This window comes from Colias eurytheme, chromosome 27, assembly GCF_061535395.1.
Source record: "Colias eurytheme isolate Ceu_HAF_F1 chromosome 27, ilColEury1 Martin Lab GWU primary, whole genome shotgun sequence".
Taxonomy (NCBI): Eukaryota; Metazoa; Arthropoda; class Insecta; order Lepidoptera; family Pieridae; genus Colias; species Colias eurytheme.
The window spans coordinates 6,081,513-6,106,898 of NC_143006.1; positions in this window are offsets into that span (position 1 = coordinate 6,081,513).

Genomic DNA, 25,386 nt, shown 5'->3' on the forward strand with positions numbered 1-25,386 from the left:
ATGCCAAATTGATTGCGCAAACACATTCACAAAATTAAGGTCCATTTACCAGAAGAATCCGTATGGAACCACCCTGATATATTAGGGACAGATGTCCTAAATGGGTTGATAAGCCATTTCGATTGTTTAAAGTAACTGATAGAATAATATCGTGTGCTTAAAGGACGAATTGTGGCCCTATATCCTTTACAAAGGAATTACAACAGTTAGCATTGTTATGAAATTTTAATAACAGATTGTAATTTTAAAAGCTATATAATGACTGTAATGAAGTCGCAAAAAATGTCATTTGTTTATTCATGTGCTCATAACTGACTTAATTAATGATTTAATACGATAATTATAATGCTGTTAAATTGCCTTTATATAGCTCAACGCTGTCTAAAGGGGGGGCCCAAATTTTACTTATAAGAGCCGTATAAAAGAAATACAGCCGATATACGATTTGGTTATAATGCTTTGTACATGAACTCGTGCTATCATAAGTTTGTTATAATGGTGTTTTGTGCTTGCTGGGCTATGCCCTATTGGCTATAAATCATCACGCTAAGACCAATAGGAGCAGAGTAATGCGTGTTAAACCGCGGGAGGTAGTTAATCCATACTAATATTATAAATGCGAAAGTAACTCTGTCTGTCTGTCTGTTACTCAATCACGCCTAACTACTGAACCAATTTGCATGCAATTTGGTATAGAGATATTTTGATACCCGAGAAAGGACATAGGATAGGTTTCATCCCGGAAATCCTACGGGAACGGGTTTTTCTTTGAAAACGCGGGCGAAGCCGCGGGCGGAAAGCTAGTATTTTATAAGTGCTTGTAATTAACTCTATTATCGGTATTTTAAATAAATATTACTAAATGAAATTTACAAAAATGTAAAGATAACTAGAGCGCACTTTGATTAATGATGAAATCTGGGGGCACGGTAGTGCCCCCGCCAAGACGAGCCAAGCGACTACGCGCACGGGCACTACCTACCTTTTCTCGAAGCGTTTCGACGTTTTTTTGAACCCTCATAACTTGGGTTTGGATTATGCTAGATCAACAAAATTTTCGGGATATATTGTCAATAGCGGACTTATTGAACATATTAAGTTTTAATTACATTAGCTTTTATACTTCAGATTTTATTTATATCTAAAAAACGCTAATTTCGTCACTGACTCACTGATGATCATCAAAATTCTTAAGGTATTTCCGAATGTCCTAGAAAGCTGAAATTTTGTATGTAAGCTAGTATTAGCACACAAACAACAAAAAAATTATAAAACTTGTAACTTTCATCCCCCAACCCCTTAAACTAGGGGATGGGAGTTTGTATGAGACCTGTAATTTTAAATTAAATTTTGATGACGCTAGAGGTCTAATCTAATAATCTAAAACTTGGTTCCCCTAGATATATATATATGTATAGGTACTCCTTGTTAAAAAAAAAAATTGTTACAAACAACTTACAAAAAGAAATGAAATCCCACCAAAAACATTTTCATGTAAAATGTTGCCAAGACGAGCCCATATGACTCGCACTGTCAAAAAGTTATCAGATCTCATGTAGAGCCAAGCATCTAACACTACACGCCCTAACCCCTCGTTTTCACCAGAGTATAATACATGTATTTTACAAATTTGATGCAATATTTTCGTTTCTCATAGACATGTGTAAAACATGTTGTATACAAAATTTGATACATGTAGGATAACTTATATGAAACTTGTTGGTTGAAAACTTCTAGTTGCCTACATGTTTATGATCTCTTGTTTTTGTTGTAGCAATACTTGTAGAATTCGAGACAAATTCAGTCGTACCTACTTTTATAATTTCTATTAATAAAAAAAACTTTTGTGAGATGTATGTATGTTGAAAACTTTATCCAACAAACATGGATAAAGTTTAAAACTTGTTTGTTACTAGTATTATACAGAAATTGCAATAAAATAAACAATACATATCTAAACCACGACTGTATTTTGTAGGTGAGAACGCTATCAAGGGATTAGACAAGTTCAAACATGTCACAGACTTCAGTGTAAACGCAAATGTGTTTTATACTTGTATAAATACTTGTTGGCTACTAAGTGTGAACGAAAGAATGTTTGAGACAGTCTCAATACATGTATAAAACAAATAATTATGTTTTGAAAAGTATTCTACAAGTTTTGTATCAAACTAGTATTTAACTTGTTTCTTGGTGAAAACGAGGACTTACTCTACAAGGCCTAACCTCACAAACTCTACACCTTAGTCAAAATATGTGGCTTGGCCGTTCGTTACTACAAGAACTATTGTATAACACAAAAGTAATGAACAGTGAATTATTTTTTCACCTTACGCCGATGTGAATGTAGCGAAATGGCCAAGCCACATATTTTGACTAAGGTGTAGAGTTTGTGAGGTTAGGCCTTGTAGAGTTAGGGCGTGTAGTGTTAGATGCTTGGCTCTACATGAGATCTGATAACTTTTTGACAGTGCGAGTCATATGGGCTCGTCTTGGCAACATTTTACATGAAAATGTTTTTGGTGGGATGATCTCTTACTGTTTTAAAGGCCATTGAAATAAAAATTATTTTATGTTCATTTTTAACTCAAAATCCTTGAGTAAAATCCGTATCAAAGACCTCTTGTATAGGTACGTAAAGTAAAGCTGTAGTTTCGAATTCGTATCGAAAATATATTTGCAATTTAACAATTGAACTCTGAACAATACGTGCTGGCGGCAAGATCTTTAATTTGTAGCTGTAATAGTTGAGTGTTGCCAGTTTGGAGTTTTTTCCATTATTTTGGGGAGAAAATGTACAGGCAGTTTTGGGCTTTTGTGGGAATTTTCAGGATAAATATTGTATTATATCTGTTTAATGGCATTAGTCTACAAACTTGTTTTTATGATTAACTAGCGGTCCGCCCCGGCTTCGCCCGTGGTACATGTTTACGTTTTCTCTACATAAGAACCATCTTCGTACATCAAGGAATATAATAAAAAAGGAATTATCGAAATCGGTTCGGCCGTTCTCGAGTTATGCGCTTACCAACACATTTTGCGATTCATTTTTATATATAAGAAGAAGATAAGAAGAAGATAATATTATGTACTTATATGTATTGAAAAAGTGCTGCTGTGTAAGTCTCTACCTAAAACTATGTTCCTACTAGTTTAATACGTTAGTTAACTCAAACTATGTAGTAGGTTTTTTTCTTCAAATATTTAGTTTTTTACTCAAATAACAAACATAAACTCAAATCCTAAATATTAATTTAAATTTGTGTTTAGACTGAAAGTTATTCTATATGTTTTAAAATAGCAATAGAGAAAAAGTTTTCCATCACCTGGCAACCAGTTACCTATGAAAACCAATCTTTTCATTGAGTGTAGTCTATCGTAAGTCTTTTGTAGAGAATTGGGATCAGTCGATCTTCTGTGCGAGTTTTTGATAGCTGGACTTTCCTAGTTGTTTTTTGCAACAATAAAGGTAGTATAAATGGGGAGCGGTGTTGCTAGTTCATTCTGTAGTATTTGTTTTCTAAGTTGCTTGGTTATTAATTTTTAGGTAATACGATTCAAAAGTACTTCGCAAATACAATTTAAACCAGTAAAATATCTGTTATAAGATTGTCATTACACACGGAAAGATTGTTCTTCTATTGTTAGTCACATTAAAGTATTAAATTTAATATTTTGTGTTATTATTTTTTATGAACCATTGATATTGATAATAATATACATATAGTTATATTTCAACATCGCAACGTTATCAATCAAATGTAGAACGTCTTTAAAAATACTCTCATCCATAACAATAATGCTAAAAAAGGGATTAAAAAGATCATTTCAAGATATTGTCAAATAATCCACGGAATTTTTGTGAGCGATCCGTAAAAGCAATCCAATACGACTAATCTCTCAAGCGTATTACAATATTGTATTGGATTTCATCGTTTCAACCATAGTATAAAGACAGAAGTATGTTAAATGTTATCTTCGGACAAAGGTACATCGCGCCGTTTGTATGTAAGCGGAGCGCTTGGCCACGCCCCCGTTCATATACGTACGTAAACTTGACGCACGCACACAACGCCGCTCGGTTCCATCTCATGGACCGTTCTCGTTAGGGCCGCGCCATTGCTGTGAGCGGTCGGTCTTTGTTTATACAATTACATATTTCATACTAGATTTCCGCCCGCGGCTTCGCCCGCGTTTGCAAAGGAAAACCCGCATAGTTCCTGTTCCCGTGGGATTTCCGGGATAAAAACTATCCTATGTGTTAATCCAAGTTACCCTCTATATGTGTGCTAAATTTCATTGTAATCGGTTCAGTAGTTTTTACGTGAAAGAGTAACAAACATCCATACATCCATACATCCATACATCCATACATCCTTACAAACTTTCGCCTTTATAATATATATATTAGAAATATTAGAATATTAGATATTAGATATTAGATCAATTATCAATGTAACAAGTGACAACTCTGCGCTTCTCGAGTTTAAATACCGTACGCGCTCCTAAACGCCAGCAGTTGGCCTACTTGTTTTTTTGTTCTATGTTTCAACGAGACTGTGCTACATGAGACTCGCCTATTTTTGGATGGGTTCCCGGCGTGTTTTTCTATTAATATCTGCAGCTTTATGTTGAACGAAATATTATTTATAGCTATTGAATGGGTGTAGGTGTAATCAGTGGCACGTGCTTGTATTTCTATTGTAATTTTATATTGTATGAGTTTTCATATTATAAAAGCTGTCATCCATGTTGTTGTTTTTATTAGTCGCCATGTTTAAGTTGCCGTGTATTTGTTTGTACCAGTTTGTACTAATGTTTCTGTGTAGTTTGAATCATAATAAAGACATTTAAGTATCCGGATTTATGTTAAAAATTCACTATTTATGAGTATAGTAGAGTAAATTCTTGAAAAAATTACCTAAGTAAGTACCTGCAGCGCTTGAATTTGAGTTATAAAATTGAAAAATACGTCACACATAAATAAAGATAAATGAAAGTTAAAAAACACTATAAAATTCGTATCGAAACGTACAATACCTATTCAAAAACAAAGCTCCAAAGCAGAAAACTTTAAAAGCATCTTCACAATGTAAAGACAACAATTGCTTATAAAGTTTAACAAAAACTACTCTACATCACTGGTTTAACCCCACTATTTATTGTTAAACATTTTCTTTCTACGCCTTTATTGTGCCTCGGTGGAGTAGTGATGTGCAATTTATCGATAATTTTATCGATGTTCCAGGTGCAACTAAATTATTACGTCTTTATTTTGTACGTCATCTTCAAATCGATATTTACGAGTTCCCATGTTCAACTAAATTTTTGCATTTATATTTTGTACGTCATCTTCTGGAAATATTAAACAGAACAGAAATTAGCAAAATCAGCCCCTGACTAGATCAATTTAATGTCAAAAATAGGGAGAAATGTTTTCAAGAAATTATGAACTGGAGTTTATTTAATGGTGGTTTCTAAATACTAAAGGATGTAAAAAAATATCTAAAAAATAATATAAAGGAGAGAGATACCAAAATAACTACACGAAATAAAACCTTTCATTATTTTTAATTACTTTGACGATGAGGTGGGTGACCTTTTATTAAATTCTTAAATAACACGCGCAACAATATTTTATAGTTGTTCTACACATTTTTTCACATATTTATCCGAAACTATTATTTGCATTGAAACCGTTTTACTTTTTGTAAACAAATAGAACTCACACTTCATGGAAATTGATAAAGCGTTTTGAATAAAATATAAACACTAACTCTGTAAAAAAACATACGTGTCGTTCTATTGAACAAAATTTAAAATATTTTTTAAGAGATATCTAAATATACCTATATATTGTACCTATACGTATAATCTATATAGATTTAAGTAAAAACGAATCGCCAAATGTGTTGCTAAGCGTAAAAATAGACGGGTCGACTAATTCAACTTTTTTAACGATGGAGAAGAAAAACGTAAGAAGGGCAATAGAGCAGAACGACATGTGCCAGAGCAGCTAGTGATATAGGTATACATATATGATATCAACATAATTTATCTGTGTAACAATTTTGTATGTGTTCAGCTTAAGGGAAGCAAAGGCGAAAACTTTCCACAAAGTATTTACAACAGAATAAAAAAGTGACACACAAAAAATTATTTACTCGCCCCAAAAACCTGCTTATTATTTTTACCTGAAATAACGTACCATTATGTATAGGTAAAAGGGAATTAAGATAAAATGTAAATTTAGTAGGACGCCATTAAACCGCTACGCAAACTCAACGTTTACAATCAAACGAGGTTTTCGAGTAATATTTGAAAAGAAAATAACGTTTTTTTTACATACATATGTGGAATTGAATAGAGTGGCCATGTTTCAAGTTTTGTTGGGTTTTTTATAAGTGTATTAAATGTTTTGAGAGTATATTTTTGTTGAAGTTTTATAAATATTATATGATTATTGTTTTATGTTATTTTTTAAGCTTATCTTTTTTATTAAGTGATTATATTTAGTGTATTACGTTACCTAAGGTTAACATGTAATTTTTTGAAGACTTTTAATTTAATTTTTTGTTCCATATTTATATTCGATCTGATTTTTATAATCGATGGTAAACGATGTTCTTTATTTCATTTCAATAAAATATAATACTTATAAGCATATGATATTTGAAAATTCTTAAGCAATTTGTTGTAAAAATGGTCTCATTTTGTCCATAAAAAACAAAATTCGTTTCCATTATATTTTATTTATCAAAGTGAGGTATGAATTATATAAAATAAATATAATATTTTACAACGGTATTAAGAACAGCTCTTATGTAAACATCATTATTAAGATAGACTCGTCTGATCACCATTAATATGTTTGCAATTAAAATATATTTTATTTTTGTATAAAATATAAATAATCACTGCGATATATCTTTCCATAATTCTGAACTAATATTATGAATAAAAGAGGATAACATTTTTATTCCGCTTTCGATAGCATGTACTTGAAACACTTATGAAAAAGTATCTATCTATTATATTTTTCTAACTTTTATGTCAGTGCCAAATGCCAATCGAAGGATGTAGCCATTGAAAAGTTCCTAAATACATAGTCGCCTGACTATATATTTAGGAACTTTTCATTGATGTAGGATAAAATATTTTACGTTAGGATTTTTAACAACTAACCCATAATATAGTTAGGTGAATTCAGATTTCAGGTAACATAAATGTTTGGTTCTACGTTAGGATTATTGACAAATTCTTAATAATATAGACAGGAGTGAGGAAAAACTTTCATCTCACGCTAGGAGTATCCCACTGCTGGGACACGGGCCTTCTATGAGGGTTCAAGCACATCTTGCACATTGTGGTAACCAAAACTTTAGTAATTTTGTAGGATAAATTTTCATCGTACATTAGGATTATCGACAACACCCCATCACTAGTAGTTATAACAAATACAAAGCATTGTCCCCGGGAGACCCAACACTGAGCAGAGATAACGACCGATAATTACAAAATACAGACTATATAGGTTTAGTTACACTAGATCATAACCTAACCTATAACCTAGGTCCTAGCTTCAATATTACGTTAATCTTATCGATATAATCTTATTAGCGGTATCTGCGGACAACACTATAGTTAATACTGTCATCTATTATTACAATATTGGTGTTGATAAAAAAAGAGTTGTCATGTTTGACCACATGACCTTTAGCTGTTTTCGTTTCATTTTTTTTAAAGTCTAGATGTAAATGCGTAAGACAGACAACTTTACGGATCTATACATATAATAAAATGTCCGGGCTGAAGTCAAAAAGTACTGCATGGATTTACTTCAAATTTTCCACAATTATTACTAACAGATCGGGTTAACATAAGACATTGGTCTTAGCGTGATGATATATTATAGCCTAGGAGCGGAGCAATGCGGGTAAAACCGCGGGGCACAGCTAGTTTATAACATGTTGTGTATGTACGTTATGTGAGCTAAAAACACTGGTCACTAGTTTCCCTTTCAGTAGTATATATCATTGTTCCCGTATCACAATGCGGATTTGTCGAATGTGTTCCATGACGATACGTGCAGTGGAGTATATCCAGTGAGTTGACTTTCGACAAATCTGTATTTAGTAAGAACTGCATAGTGCATACATGATTAAAGGCGATACAATTGTTGCTATCGAGTTATTCTCTAGACTCTTTCTAACAGGAATCAAAATGTAGGTACTCCATATTGCAAATTTTAATCTATACTAACATTATAAAGCTTAGCATTATAAAAGAGTTTGTTTGAACGCGCTAATCTCAGGAACTATTGATCCGCGGTTTTACCCGAAGTGCTCAGGTCCTGTTCGTCTTAGCGAGATGACACAAAAAATAACAATATTTAAATTTTGATATAAGATGAATGACATACATTCAAACTTAATTTTTTTTTTCACAAATACCAATAGTAGTGGCTTCGTCTAATTTTAGCGAGAATACCTAAGATTCTGCAAATAATATCAACGTGTATTTGTGCCCAAACTTTACCATATGTACCTAAGTATTTCTCTCGTTTTGTTATTCTTACTTAGTTAACTTTGAATCTAATTAACACAACAGTAGAGTTGATATTTCTTTAATTAGGTAGTTAGGATTTCGTGTACCTATAGTTTAGTTTGTTACGTTTAAAAGGTAAATTTGTTATAAAATTAACTTATCTAATACAATTAATAACAATTTAAGAATATACTTACATCTATAACTGCAACAAAAAACAACAACACGAATTAAAATCAGCCGGCGTTATTTAGGACATAAAAAACGCTACGTGTGTGAAGCCACCTTTACCAATGTAGCAACTCTTGCTATCACTACCTAGTAATTGAATAAAATCATTAACGGCCATTGTTATTTTTACATAACCTACAATTTTAATTTACATTATATGTGTATTGAGTATTAATATACTGAAAAATTAGTTTATTTCTTTAATGGTCATCTCGGGAACAACTGGGTGGGATTTCCGGGATAAAACCTATTCTATGTGTTAATCCAAGTTACCCTCTATATTTGTGCTAAATTTCATTGTAATCGGTTGAGTAGTTTTTACGTGAAAGAGTAACAAACATCCATACAAACTTTCGCCTTTATAATAGTATTAAGATACTAAAACCTTCTTCTTGAAGTGTGTGTATGATCTATTCTAACTATTCAATAAACTCATCAAAATCCGTGTTGTAGTTTTAAAGATCTAAGCATACATACATATAGAAATTAGGATAGAAGCGGGAAGCGACTTTGCTTTAGACTATGTAGTACTTGTATACGTAGTATGTAGTATATTATTATTAGTCTGTGGTAGTACCTACTTCCTGACCGCCTCCTTGGTACAGTGGTTGACGCGTCACGCGTGTGCGTAGCACCGAGGTTCTGGGTTCGATTCCGGTGGAGACGAAGAAAAAAAATGTCTTGGTCTGGTAGGACGCAGAAGGCTGATCACCTACTTGTCCCTAAAGGAAATCGATCAGTGAAACAGATGTATAATGCATCTGCCCCTTACCCCACTTGGGGACATGGGACTTCACTACTAGTACCTACTTCAATATTCTACAAAGATTACATTAAAAATCATACAATGTTATTTAACCTTAAAAGTAAAAGCAAATTCAAGGCATAATATTATGAAAACAATAATTTCTGAAAATGTTACACGTGTAAAAATAAACCGGGGAAAAAATATCCAAGACAATATAACCCGATTTATTTGTAAACGTACTTTGTACTGGCAACACCAGGCCTAGGCATTATCATCTGTCAAGAGCGAGAGAGACGGATATATGAATAGATGCTGTGTTCGAAAGGGACGGCGCGATGTAGTTTCATATTGTCCTCATCTCAATATTGAGATTAAAAGTGACGGTTCGCTTGGCGCAAATTATTAGATTGTAACGTCAGCAAAACAGTTTGTACATTTAAATTTTTTACTTGAATTTATTTTTGTATTGGAAATAACTTTGTAAGGCTACCACGCAGTTCATAATTAACCTTGTTAAAGATTTTTTTTATAAACTCATCAGTTAAATTAAGCATAGCGGAAATCTTTAACGTTTTATGACAGAATAAAAATATGTATATATATTAATTATCCATACTAATGTCTGTCTGTTACTCAATCACGCCTTAACTACTGAACCAATTTGCATGAAATTTGGTATAGAGATATTTTCATATCCGAGAAAGGACATAGGCTACTTTTTATCCCGGGAAATAGGATAGGTTTTATCCCGGAAATCCCACGGGAACGGGAACTATGTGGGTTTTTCTTTGGCTGCGCGGGCGAAGCTGCGGGTGGAAAGCTAGTTAACTTTGAATATCTTTCAAGCAACTAGGTTTAATAAAATACAACTGCAAATTGCGCACCATATGTGCGCAATTTGCAGTTATATTTTACAGAAGTAATTTTTTCGTTCTATTGTTTTCGTCATAATACATCTAGATACAAATATACCATATCAAAGTAGCTCTTATGCCTAATCGATCTTTATGACAAACGTCATCAAAATTGTTTCAGTCTTTTTATAGAGTCGATAATAAGGATTGTTTCTTAGTTTTGCACATATTCATATTAATGATGAAAACATATTCATTTCAACATTTTCATTTTAAATATTATTTCAATTTTGAAAACCACTCATAAGAAATAACAGAAATAACGCAAAGCATAAAAATCACACTCAATAAAAAATAATTGGAGTTCAAATCATATTGAAATAGCGAAATATTTTCCGAGCACCAACATGAGAATATTCCCTAGCTTTTTATTTCTCGTTGCATAAATAAAAGCCTATTTTTCTATCCGTACACAATGCTGGCTCACTTCACTGAAACATGGCAGACGTTTTTGCATACCATACCTCTGACACAGACACCTTTTTGTGTAAGATTACACGGATGTAGGGTATCTAGAATGGTCTATGTCTTGAAAAAGAGGTGGCAATATTAGTGAATTGTAGTCAAATACCTATTTAGCATTTATTAATCTAATATCTAATATATATTATAAAGGCGAAAGTTTCTAAGGATGTATGGATGTATGGATGTATGGATGTTTGTTACTCTTTCACGTAAAAACTACTGAACCGATTACAATAAAATTTAGCACACATATAGAGGGTAACTTGGATTAACACATAGGATAGTTTTTATCCCGGAAATCCCTCGGGAACGGGAACTATGCGGGTTTTCCTTTGCAAACGCGGGCGAAGCCGCGGGCGGAAATCTAGTCTATACTAATATTAAAAAGAGGAAAAGTTTGTATGTATGTATGGTTTTCACGCATAAACTACTGGACCGATTTCAAAAATTCTTTCACCATTGGAAAGCTGCACCTTCACTGAGCAACATAGGCTATAAAACATGTAGGTACCACGGGCGAAGCCGGGGCGGACCGCTAGTTAGTGATAAAGCAGTAAATAAAATAATATCAAGTAAAACTAACCGATCAAAGTTCAAACCGTAACGTTTATACGCATCGTTTATTACTAGAAAGTTACGTATAAGTAATTCAATTTGGAAAGAAATTTGGATTTTTTTTAAAACTTTAAAGATATTGAAAATATGTACTTTACTTTAGCATTTTCTTCTATACGCCGTTCTTGAAATTTCATTTTTTGATTGAAAAGCCTTTTTACTTCATCTACTATACACGGAAATAAAATAATGTTTATTTACATTTTAGTCACATCTAGTATCTCTACATCCTTGAGCTGTATTCTGATTTGAAGAATACCTTTTTCTCTTTGGAAACGAGGGGCAAAGTTTACGTGTTAATTTATACCTCTATTTCTTATTTCTGCTGTTGGATCTATTTTAATTATAGATCATTTAATTAAGCTTGGTTTTCATTTGAATCTAAATATCCTAGAACAAGGTAAGACTATTTATTATAAATGTTAAGTTTGTTTGGATGATAAAAGTACAAGATATTCCTTATTAATTAATGTTATAATACTAGTACGAAAATTTACTAAATATAAATATTTCGGGACTATTTTCACACACGGCACGATCTGACCCCATACTAAGCTTTCGCTTGTGTTATGGAAACCAGATGGCTGATAAAATACATATATAATTTTAAATAAATACTTATATAGATAATAAACAGTAAACACCCAGACACAGAGCAAACATCTACGTTCATCACACAAATATTTGCTCCGGGTGGGAATCGAACCCACGACCTCTGGCTTGCAAGGCAGGGCCACTACCAATCAAGCCAACCGGTCAGTCAAAACAGATTATTATAAATGCTAAAATTTGTTTGAATGCTAAAAGTACGAGATAATTCTTAATTAATTAGTGTTAATTTGAGTACGAGAATATACTGGAATATATGTTTGTTTAAATACCCACGTGGCTCCACTCCTGTTGGTCGTAGCATGATGATATATAGCCTATAGCCTTCCTCGATAAATGAGCTATCTAACACTGAAAGAATTTTTTAAATCGGACTAGTAGTTCCCGAGATTAGCGCGTTCAAACAAACAAACTCTTCAGCTATATAATATTAGTATAGATTGGTATCGGGTACAGAACGATTGAATTTGTTAGATATATATGGAAGTAGATTCATGATCAAGTCAACAATCAGGAAATTTTTATTACAGGCAAATGCTTTATACACCATATCACTTACTAGCGGTCCGCCCCGGCTTCGCACGTGGTACATATTTAAGTTTTCTCTACTGATAAGAGCCATCCTCGTACTTCAAGGAATATAATAAAAAAAGTTCAACCGTTCACGAGTGATGCCGTGACCAAGGAAAACGGGTTTCATTTTTATATATATAGATAATTGCATCGTCATCATCAGCCCATATATGTTCCCACTGCTGGGACACGGGCCATGAGGGTACAGGCCATAATCCACCACGCTGGCCAAGTGCGGGTTGGCGGATGTCACATGTCGTCGAGCTTTTGATTCTTCGACATGACATTTTCATTCTTCTTATAATTGCATAGTATCAAACAATTATAATAATTTTAGGAATAGAGCTTCTAGTATTATATTTCTCCTAAATATGAAACGATTACTAAAGTATTCTTACCTGTAAAAGGTAGTATTTTTCAGTGTTGTCTCCCCAAAGATACCAACATTACCGAAACAATATACATTCTAATATTCTTATAATGGATACAGGCACTTCGTAAACTGTACTCAAGGGAATTTGAGGCTTATGTTATGTGATATTAAGGTATATTTTATTAAACATTTACGCAAAAAGGGCGGTATAATACGTATAACATGTGTGCAATCGCTTATATTAAGTCACCTGGCAAAAATTGAATCAAAATCGGCTTATCCCCTCGGGAGCGACGGGGACACATATGTATGATGTATTTTATTAAATGTAGGTATAAATTATAACATACTTGGTTGCAATGAAACAAGGGATTTATTTATAATTTTTTGTTCAATTAAAAATGATTTCTTAATAGTTATTTGTGTTCGTTTGTATTTAATTGTTTAATTAAAAAAGTTAGTATGCGATCAATCTGAATTAAGAAAGGTGTCTACGAATTATTTGCTTACACCATATAATCCAAATATTTTATACTTTGTTTAAAAAGGCTTATTAATTTATACACAATTAGCGGTCCGCCCCGGCTTCGCCCGTGGTACCTACATGTTTACGTTTTTTTTCATAAGAACCATCCTCGTACTTCAAGGAATAGATTCCGCAGCGCACGCGATGACAGTATTTTTATTTAGGAATTTTTTACACCTTGGGTTACATTATTGCATTTTTGGTAAGGATCTCTAATTTTTTTTGAATATGCAATATAGCCTATGTTGCTTAGTGAAGATGGAGCTTTCTAATGGTGAAAGAATTTTTGAAATCGGTGAAATCGGTTTATGCGTGAAAACCATACATACATACATAATTACAAACCTTTCCTCTTTATAATATTAGTATAGATAGATCTATTCATTATAACTAACTGTTGTATACTTGAAAACATAATATAATATAATAGTTCGTTACAATGATCTATTGAAACACATATGTATATATGAAACAGTAACTTGTATATGATTGAATAAGTACTATTGTAGGAAATATCACGCGAGGCCGGGTTAAATATTAATTTGAATGTAATAAGAATGTACTGCGATTCTACACAGCTACCTAATTGATGTAGGTAGTTGAAAACAAAACGCAGTAAGTCAACGACTATTACCAAAGTGAGCTACTACCAAAGTATTCGACAGCTAAACATGTTCGGACAGGAAACAGTGACAATTATTCATCCACAAAAATATTAAATCAAAAGTTACGTCTAACACTATATTAACAATATATTGATATCAGCTAATCTTTCACCACGTAAACTTTGTTCTCAAACCCATTGGGATAATACCGTATTACGTAACGTTATAAAACAACTCTCCACTGAGTTGAGTGTAACGGAATGACAAAACAATAAAACGTGATTGGATGTTACTTTTATTATTGTGTAGATACCTTGTATGGTACTGTTGCGTGTTTTTATTGAGAACTAACTGGGCCACGCGGTTTTACTCGCGGACAAACCTCCGGGCATGGTACCTAATCTAAAAAGTTTCATTCATGTCCGTTCCATAGATTTTTCGTGAAAGAGTAACAAACATACATACAGCAATCCATCCTCACAAACATTATAATATTAGTTGGAACTTGGATTTATATGTTCTTTTGTGAAGTTTTTATAATCGTAACAAAAGTATTTGTAGCACGGTTTTGTTTATTGTAATAACTAACCCTGGGTTGATTAAAAAATTATCTTACGGTACGCGGTAAAGAAAACTTCTTTATGTTAAAGAGAAATTAAATTGTAACAAACAGCAAATTAATCTTTCCTCTTTATACTGGTATTCCACATTAAAACATATGTATCAATTAACAATTAAAAATGAAAAAAGAAAAATATAATAATTTTTGAACACTTTACAGTCATTGAAAAAATGCTCTACAAATTATTTCACAACACGTGTGGTTAGTACAAAAGCAGGACGTTGACTGATCCTTTGACCTATATGTATGTCATTAGCTATCTCATCTTCACTATCACAGCTTAAATCGAGTGTATCATAAACATATTTTCTCTCTGTAACTACAGAATTTGAATTTATTGTTTGAACTATCACACATAAGGCAGTAAGGCAATTATTATCACAATAAGAACACGCATTAACAATTACCAAATTCTAACCTTATCTCGCTCTAAATTCAGTCCAAACTCCACCCAAAAGCAGTAAGAAATCCAAAGAAATTTCATTTAAACTTCGCGCGCGAGTCAAAAAGCGATACGTCAACAATAACTAGTGAGCGTGGAACGGTTTCACTTAGAACCGATAGCGCACTTTTATCATTTTGACAGCAATCCGGAGTTTTGAGGCGTTGAGTTATGGCCAGTGGCTCGGTCCTCGCTAAAACCCTACTAATGGAACTCGACTGTGAGTTGGGATCGAGATATAGTCATACGAACGTGAGATGGCAATAAATAGTCGAATAATACGCATAGCAACGTAGTTGACTTCTAGTATACTACGTTGTAGGGAATTCGTAGATGTATGCTACGGCGTAGATGGTTACGGCGTAGGCGTCTACGAACTCAGACTGTATTTTATAAACACGTTGAATAAGTAAAGATAATCTATCTAATCGTATATTTTAGATGTAATTAACAATAAGGAAAATATAAATAGTTATTTTAAATTCATAACGCACATATTGTGAAGTGAAAATGAAATTGGAAATAAAGGAAAATCGGAACTGTGTCGTAATATTATATAGTTGTATGCATAATAAATATTTTCTATTAATAGCGATTTCTGGAATAACTGTATTTAGTATTTTTTTTCCAACTCGGAAACAAATATTTTACTATGGGATAGTCTATTTATAAAAGAAGACTATCATGGTCTTAACTCTTAGATCACGAATACAATAAACATGAGTTCAAATGAACATCAATAAGAAATGTTGTAAGTTACTTATCTCACTTTTACACAACGTTGATAAAATTACAAACGAATTATAAACTTACCCAGATAATTTTAAAGCTATTTTTCACTACATTCTCGACTCGAAAGTATTGTTTAACAAATAGTAGGGGAACTACGATCTAGTGTGAGATACCACGAGTCGATATATCTATAGTAATCTCCTATATTCGCGCAAATAGAGTAATATTCACCTCTGACTTTATATAATAGAGCAGTCAAATTTATATCTGATTTATAGTGGATCGGGTAAACATTTCGGTTCGGAAATTTGCAAACGTGTCCTGTGATTTGGACATTTCGTAGAATTATACCTTATATCTTGGTAAAGGTATTTACGGATAAAAATTGTCATATATAATATGTGTGATTTGATAGAGTAGGTTCCAAACTTATGATAGCTTGTAGAAAGAAAGTAAGCAAGAAAATACATTTATTTGTCAAGTTATTTTGTATGCAATCACTTTACATTCTAATTTCTAAACCATGGTTTTAAAATATTTATTAAAATAAAACAAAAAGAGCGTGTGTGCCGAGCACACGTGAGAAGTGAAACTTTTTATTCGTAATCATACAACATTACAGTAAGTAACATTTCTTGATATATTGATAATTATGAGCCATTAAGATATCAAAATTGTCGCTTTACTCCATGACGTGATGGTATTGCCATGGCGCGACCTTAAAATTTTACTCTCAACGCGCCTAAATAAGTTTCTCTTTAAAAATAATAATGTTGATGAGTAATTTTTTACGATAGCATAGAACGGTTTACCTCTTGGTCATATTTCAGTTTGCTAGTCGAATTCAGATGATATAAAATACGGAGATATTTAAGCTTTTTCACTCGCATAAGTTTTTGACGATTTCATTTTTCGCTTGACGTTGCTTTTATAAACGTAAATTTTATATTCCATTTTAAATTTCAAATTGCCGAGCTTTTCTTATTTACATATTAATAACTGGCTTTGAGAAATATAATTTGGTTTCAAAACATATTATGTTAAAATCGTAGGCGTGTGGTTATAGTTTTATAATATTTTAAGCTAATATATGATCGCTCAGAATGTCTTCAAGGTGTTTCTTCTTTCAACTGTATTTATAGTCCGCTTTTACGTTAAAACGGCTCAACAAATTTTCATGATACGATAACGATGGATTAGTCGGATAGGACGATAATTTCATATACCAATTATAATTGATATACTTCATATTTTTTCTTTATTTTACCCTATGAAATACTTAAAAATACCTACTGAAGGACGGTAATTATAATTATAAAGTAAGTAACAAAGCGGTGGCGGAATTAATTACGAACTCAATTCACAAATCCACCAAAAGTTTACAATTTACTGCCTGATTATTTCACAAACTTGCATTTTGGGGTTCCATCACGTAACAAATATGAACACTCTGAGAATTCATGGTCAAATAATTAATTAACTGCAGTTATTAATTAGTAAGCTGTTTGTTCGTTACACGTTCACGCATAAAAACATTGAACTGATTTTGATGAAATTTGTAACACAGAAAGGCTAAATTACTTTATGTCTATATGGGTGTAAGTTCGAGCTCGAGCGGGGCCACGTGCTGAATACTAACTAGAGATAGTCCATTTATCGATGAAGGCTTAGGCTATATATCATCACGCTAAGACCAACAGGAGAGTAGCAACGCGGGTGAAACCGCGAGGCTCAGTTAAATTTAAAATAAAATGCCTACCCAATTTATTAAAAAAAATGTACAATCTTATACGGAACTATCAAGAAAACCACCACACTTAGCCGGCCACAATCAGGCGACAGTACTGTTTTCATTTTTACTTTTTCTTTTTTAAATTCGTTACAGTGAGGCAATCAGACCGTCCCTTGATTGTCTTTGAGTGAAAAATGTGGGGTTTACTTGATTTTTACAAAACTTAAGATTGATAAAAACCTTTGTTTGTGTTAACGAACGCCTGTTTAGAATTTTTCTGCCGTGTTTTGGAAATTTAAAAGTTTATGATCAAAAACTTATTTCTAAAAGAGTTGAATTGAAATTCGGATTCGAGATTTAAGGTGAATATTGATTATTGGTTATATCTACGTAGTTGAGATTTGTTTTCATTTATAAAGCATTTGAATGTTATGAAACTAAATATTAAAATCTACGTTTCAATTTTTGACGTTAATTTATCGGCTCGGTAATTTGGCAGATTTTTGGTTTGAAGTAGGTGCATTTTATATCTTTATTAAGCAGATTTAATTTCTATACTTATAGAATACTAGCTTTCCACCCGCAGCTTCGCCCGCGCAGTCAAAGAAAAACACGCATAGTTCCCGTTCCCGTGGGATTTCCGGGATAAAACCTATCCTATTTCCCGGGGTAAAAAGTAGCCTATGTCCTTTCTCGAGTATCAAAATATCTCTATACCAAATTTCATGCAAATAGGTTCAGTAGTTAAGGCGTGATTGAGTAACAGACAGACAGACAGAGTTACTTTCGCATTTATAATATTAGTATGGATAACAATTGGTTAACAGTATTATTATAATTCATTGTATTGGAAGACATAACTTTATATCTATTAACAAGTTAAAATATTATATACTAGCATTCCGCCCACGGCTTCGCCCGCTTTATCTAAAACCTAATAAATGATATACTAAAACCTTCCTCATGAATCTCTCTATATATTAAAAAAAACCGCATCAAAATCCGTTGCGTAGTTTTAAAGATTTAGGCATACCTACACAGTGACATGGGGATAGAGAATGCGACTTTGTTATCTCAGTCTGTTTCCACCTGTTCTTTAAGTTAAAATAACGAAGAAAGGTTCACTTCAACTAAATAAAAATACAAATGAATGCTAAAAAATTCAACCACATCCCTCCAATGATACACTTCCCGCCATAAAATAGTCACAATTCAGTTACCACACTCCACAACACATAGCTCATTTTTTAGACAACCCGCCGCCATCTTTGTAATGTGACGTTTAAGCTAACCCGTTGGAACAAATGGCGTATTACCATAGCACAGTGGGTTATGTGGTTGGAGTGTTGGCCATATATTTTGTAATTTATTCTGTGTTTGTTGTGTTTTTGAAACTGTTTAAATGTTCAAAATTGGGCTACGTGCAGTTGCCCGGTGGAAACGTTGTATGAAAATGATTGTTTAAATGTACAAAATATAACAGATAAATTGAAGAATGTTTTAGACATTTCTATAGTAAAAAAAAGGATAATACTTATAATTCTATATACTACTTATTGTTCAAAATAAGCTTATTACTGTTTATTTTTTGGAATTAGTAACGTGACTTTTATGTAATGTTGAACTTGTTGAAATTGATATTTTTGGTTTTATGGCATTCAAATGCTTTATAAATATAAATCCGCCCCGGAATGGCGCGAAAGGATGCGGGTTCAAGTCCCGCCTCGTGATCGAATTTTTTCTATTCTTTATAAATTTATGTTGTACTTATTCAGTGTAAAATACTTTTAAAAATCAATATAAGTATTTATTTATTAAGGAAAATTAACAGCAATACATCACAGAAAAGCACTTCTTGTACAAAATTACAGCTCATTAATGTATTTATTCCTAATCTGTTTCCTTCGTTATTTTTGCGCGTTGTACACCAAAACACCTCAAGGTTCCCACTATGCACAGGTGTGAACAATGATAGGACCTTTGATAAATTAGGGGATACCCTGATTTTTTATGCACTTCCATATTTTGAACAGGACTGAATAAATAAACATCCTTTGTTTATGCAATATTTACTAACGAAATTAGGTTGTGACTTGTGTTAGAGAATACGTTATATGTGGAAATCATATATGTTTATTGTGTTTACTTTGATATTTATTCGGTCAAATAAATATAATGCAATTTGCTTATTTAAATAGGAGATAAATTATAATTCAGGCTTTATTTATTTCGCATTAGGTATATTTATTTACTAGCTGCGCTCCGTGGTTTCACATGCGTGGCGCTGCTCCTGTTGGCCTTAGCGCGATGATAATATAGGTACATATTATAGCCTATAGCCTTCCTCGATAAATGGGCTATCTAACACCGAAATAAAATTTCAAATCGGACCAGTAGTTCCCGAGATTAGCGCGTTCAAACAAACAAACAAACTCTTCAGCTTTATAATATTAGTATAGATTTGGAATTATAAAGTCATATACTTGCATTGCTATTAAAATGTAAATGGTTGTTTGTATCTATACCTCCAATGTCTTACCGTTTTAATATTATAAACATAATTCCTACTAAGAATGTTTATGGTATACTAGCTGCTCCGCGCGGTTTCACCCCCGTGGCTCCACTCCTGTTGCCCGTAGCGTGATGAAATATAGCCTATAACCTTCCTCGATAAATGGGCTATCTAACACCGAAAGAATTTTTCAAATCGGACCAGTAGTTCCCGAGATTAGCGCGTTCAAACAAACAAACAAACTCTTCAGCCTTATAATATTAGTATAGATTGAATTCATTTGAGAGCCTTGCGCTTAACATGTGACACGGAGGTTTATAAATTACAATTCGTGGTCTATGCTCCATTCAAACCCCTCAAATGCCATTAGTACGGCCCTGGCTTAACATAATAATAGACAATACCACACATTACGTTTTAATTAAGTCTGACCATAGTGAATTACCCCAGGAATAGACTACAAACAGTAATAGAGTACGGTCGGTATAAATTAGCTATTGTCTACGGTTAACCGCATATTTAGTAAAATTAATCATCGAATATTGGTTTTGGGGAGTAGGTATGTTTTGACAAATGTTGAACGATTCAAACTAAGGTAGATAAAGTAGACCCTGCAACTATGGAGTTTCTTGCCGGTTCTTCTCCATAGACACCTACTGCTTTCCGAATCGGTGGTAAATGTTAAAAATATTTAATGACGTTTCAAAAGTGCTTCTAGAAGAAGTCTCATTGAATAAATAAATGTTTGAGTTTGAGTCTGAGGTCTTTTATCTATATATTCTTATACAGGGCTATTTTGAATATTCATTTTGCATTTTTCATTAAAGTGAAAAAAGAAGTCTGTACGTTGGTAATCGATTTTAATTGCATCCATAAACTGAAATATAAAAAGAAAACGAGATGAAACGTTATTTTTTAGTTTTCATTTTTTATTAAACATAAATCATATTGTTATATTTCTTCTCATTGTTAGGGTTGCGTGGTGGAGATCGCTATCTAGCGATAAGGCCGCCCTTTTCTGTTTTTGTTAAGTCTTGTCTTTGTTTTATGTATTCATTCATTGAACAATTTTATATCTCTGCGTATAAATTACAAAATCAAAATTATCATCATAATCGATTTACTAATGCCAGAATGATAGCGAGACAAACACACAAAAATTACATTGATAACACTCTTGCATTGAATTAAACATTAAATCGTAATTAACAAAGCTCTTGATTTCCTACTTTAATAGCTCAGTATTTGTTCGTAATATTTTTGAGGAAGGAATTAATTAATATTTTCACAATGAACCCTCTGAATCATTTGTTACCGGTACAAGAACACTGTTAACGTGGACTTGAGACAAAAATGATAATTATTTTATGTCACATAACTTTAATAAGGTAAGATATTGATTTTTTTATCTATGGTCCATCAAAAAATTTAAAACAATCGATACTCGAAGGAATATTTAAAGACAATAGAGACGACAATTTAATATTTCGTTATTTTTATGAGATAGAGTTGTAACGACATCTTTAAGATCAAAAAATATATCATGTAGCAGTAAGTTTATTATTAGCTTGCGTATATAATATACTAGCTGCTCCGCGCGGTTTCACCCCCGTGGCTCGTCGTGGCCGTAGCGTGATGATATATAGCCTATAACCTTCCTCGATAAATGGGTTATCTAATACATGAGTAGCACCGAAATAATTTTTCAAATCGGACCAGTAGTTCCCGAGATTAGCGCGTTCAAACAAACAAACTCTTCAGCTTTATAATATGAGTATAGATTATCAATAGATACGTTTCCAGACAGTTTATTTTTTTTAATCTAGTATTTAACCCTCGATGTTATGATTGAAGTCACACCTTCCAACCACTGAGCCACTCCATTCTAAAAGACACCTATGTTAAGCACAACAATATATTTAATATTCAATATATGTTCTTGTGATACGAACAAAACGATTTCGTTCGAAAGAATCACACAACATTGCAACGAGAAAGGAAAATTTTCCACTTTCTAAAACATATACAAACATTTTCCAATGAACAGTGTACACTTTAAAGTTTTCAATATGATGAAAAAGAAAACACGAAAGCGCATCGAAACCTCACTGAAATAAAAATGTGCCAAGTTCTAACATTTCTGACTCACAGTGAAGCGGGCAAAGACAAATTGCTTTATTTCTTCCTCTATTTATTTATTATTCCTTTTGCTATTATATTTTTTTTGTTTTTCTGCCCCTCATTTCCGCATCCATTATATTGAGTATTGGCATATCTTGGTTGTCAATATTTGTCTATGGAATTGATTTTGTACTTTTGCGCGGGAAAACTGTTTGTTTTTAGAATTGATTTGTTTGCGCGCGGGAAATAAAAGATTACGTTTATGTGATGTGAATTAGAAGTGAAACGTTTATTTAATTATTAGTTGTAATTGTTTGTTTGGTAACATAATAATAAAAAGGTATGTACGAAAATTTTACATTATAAATAGTACTATAATGATATAATATTATCTAGATATTTAAATTGATGATTTTAATTCATTAAATTAATCATTAAGCAAAAATTAAATGCGAATTATAAGTTAAGCAATGGTTAAGCATAGATATTTATACAGATTACCATTTTCTTTAGGAATCAATTTATACGTAGGTGTTAAAAAGTAATTTCATATATCGTTATTTTTTAACGCAAAAATAGGTTGTAAACTATTTTAACTACTATATGAATCATAGCAGAGCTTTTGCCAAGTGTGATAGATTTTCAAAAACTTATCTATACCTACTAAAAATATTAATATTATCAAGCTGAAGAGTTTGTTTGTTTGTTTGAACGCGCTAATCTCAGGAACTGGTCTGATTTGAAAAATTATTTCGGGTGCTAGATAGCTTATACACGCTAAGACCTACAGGAGCGGAGCAATACGGGTGAAACCGCGGAGCACAGCTAGTTTTTAGGGTTCCGTAGCCAAAATGGCAAAAACGGAACCCTTATAGTTTCGTCATGTCCGTCTGTCCGTCTGTCCGTCTGTCCGTCTGTCACAGCCGATTTACTCGGAAACTATAAGTACTACAGTGATGAAATTTGATGGGAATATGTGTTGTATGAACCGCTACAAAAATATGACACTAAATAGTAAAAAAAAGAATTGGGGGTGGGGCCCCCCATACATGTAACTGAGGGATGAAATTTTTTTTTTCGATGTACATACCCGTGTGGGGTATCAATGGAAAGGTCTTTTAAAATGATATAAAGTTTTCTAAAAAACATTTTTCTTAAAGTGAACGGTTTTTGAGATATCAGCTCTCAAAGTCGTAAAAAGTATGTCCCCCCCCCTCTATTTTTATAACTACGGGGTATAAAATTCTAAAAAAAATAGAGGTGATGCATGCTAATTAACTCTTTCAACGATTTTTGGTTTGATCAAAGTATCTCTTATAGTTTTTGAGATAGGTTGATTTAACTGTAATTTATTATATTTGCTGCTACGGAACCCTTTGTGCGCGAGCCCGACTCGCACTTGGCCGGTTTTGTTATTTAATAATAGGAGGATCTTCATTGGAAGATGAAACAAAATTTTCATTCAATAATATCGAAAAGTAGTTACAGAAAATTGGATTCGAATAACGATTCCTTATAATTTCCTAATTACAAGTTGGTAATGAGATCCCGGTTTATTCGATATTAAATTCCAATTTGTAATTGGATTTTTTACGATTCCATCGTTTGTGTAAGAAAGAGAATATTTTTTGGACGTGTTTATTGTGAAAAGGTGATGTATTATAGACTCTAGAGGTATTATTAATATTATAAATGCGAAAGTAACTCTGTCTGTCTGTTACGCTTTCCCGCTTAAACCTCTCAACCGATTTTGATGGGCACAGACAATCTTTAGACCCTGAGAAAGAACATAGACTACCTTTTATCAAAACACCACAAGGGCGAAGCCGCAGGCGAAAGCTAGTAGTAAATAATTACAGTGATGAAAAGTAAGTAGTTAAATAGCTTTACTGATAGGCATAAAGTAAAAATAGGCATAGAGTAGGTACCAATAGTAAAAATTTACAATAAAATAGGTATAGATATAAGATTGAACCTAAATAATTATGCTAATTATAATATCTACTAAAAAAAATCTAGGTAAAATTATTGTATTTTGTTTTCAGAATCTTTACAATATTAATGTTAAAATATACAAAAAATAGTGTTGATTTAAAAACATTAATCCATTTCAATTATGACAGGTCAATACGTCATTGTTAGGTTCTGAATAAAAGTTACGATGATGTATCGAAAGTGATGAATATTAATTAATAATAAACCTGATGAAAAATAGATTTTAATACTATAAAGCAAACGGATGAATTGATTTTAGTGATTCTTATCGAACATAGTGTTTGAACATAGTGGTTGTTGTTTTGCGGTCTTCGGCTATTACAATTAGTCTTTGATTACAATTTAAAAATTGAAATAATTGAAGACACAGAGTGAATCAGGCATTTTTTTTTCATGATCAAGAATCAAATCTATATGTATTGTTGGGTTGTTGAGGAAGTGATTATGAGGAAGAGGAGGAGGAAGAGGAATTTTCACACACAAATTTAGAGGATGCGGATGAGGAAGAGGATATTTTTTTGAGGAAGAGGATGCGGATGAGGAAGCGGAAGAGGAAGCGGATGAGGATGAGGATGATAGGAAATTACAAATCAAAATTAAAAAACAAAAACTTTTAAAATTAAAAATTAAAACAAAAGCCATTCTCCTGTCTCTACATATTGATGTTTAAGGTTAGGGGAGGTTAGCTCGCCCGATCGCGAATTTACAAAGCCTGTAAGTACTATACTATTTGAGTCACGAGCCAGACTCAGGTGAGCTTTTGTTTATGCATATTACTCGAAAAAAACCACAGAAAAAACCTAATCTATATCAGTGCCAGAAGCGACATTAGGCGATTTCCACAAAAAAAGAACTAACTGGTAGATATTAATATTATGTAAACAACCTGTTTGTTTTTTTAATTCAAATTGACTTTTGACAAACATTATTTGGTAAAATATGTTTCTTCTGAGTATGAGAGAAAATGTTATATTATTATGTTTAGAGATAAGTGTTAGGCGCAGATATAAATATGACGGTAAGA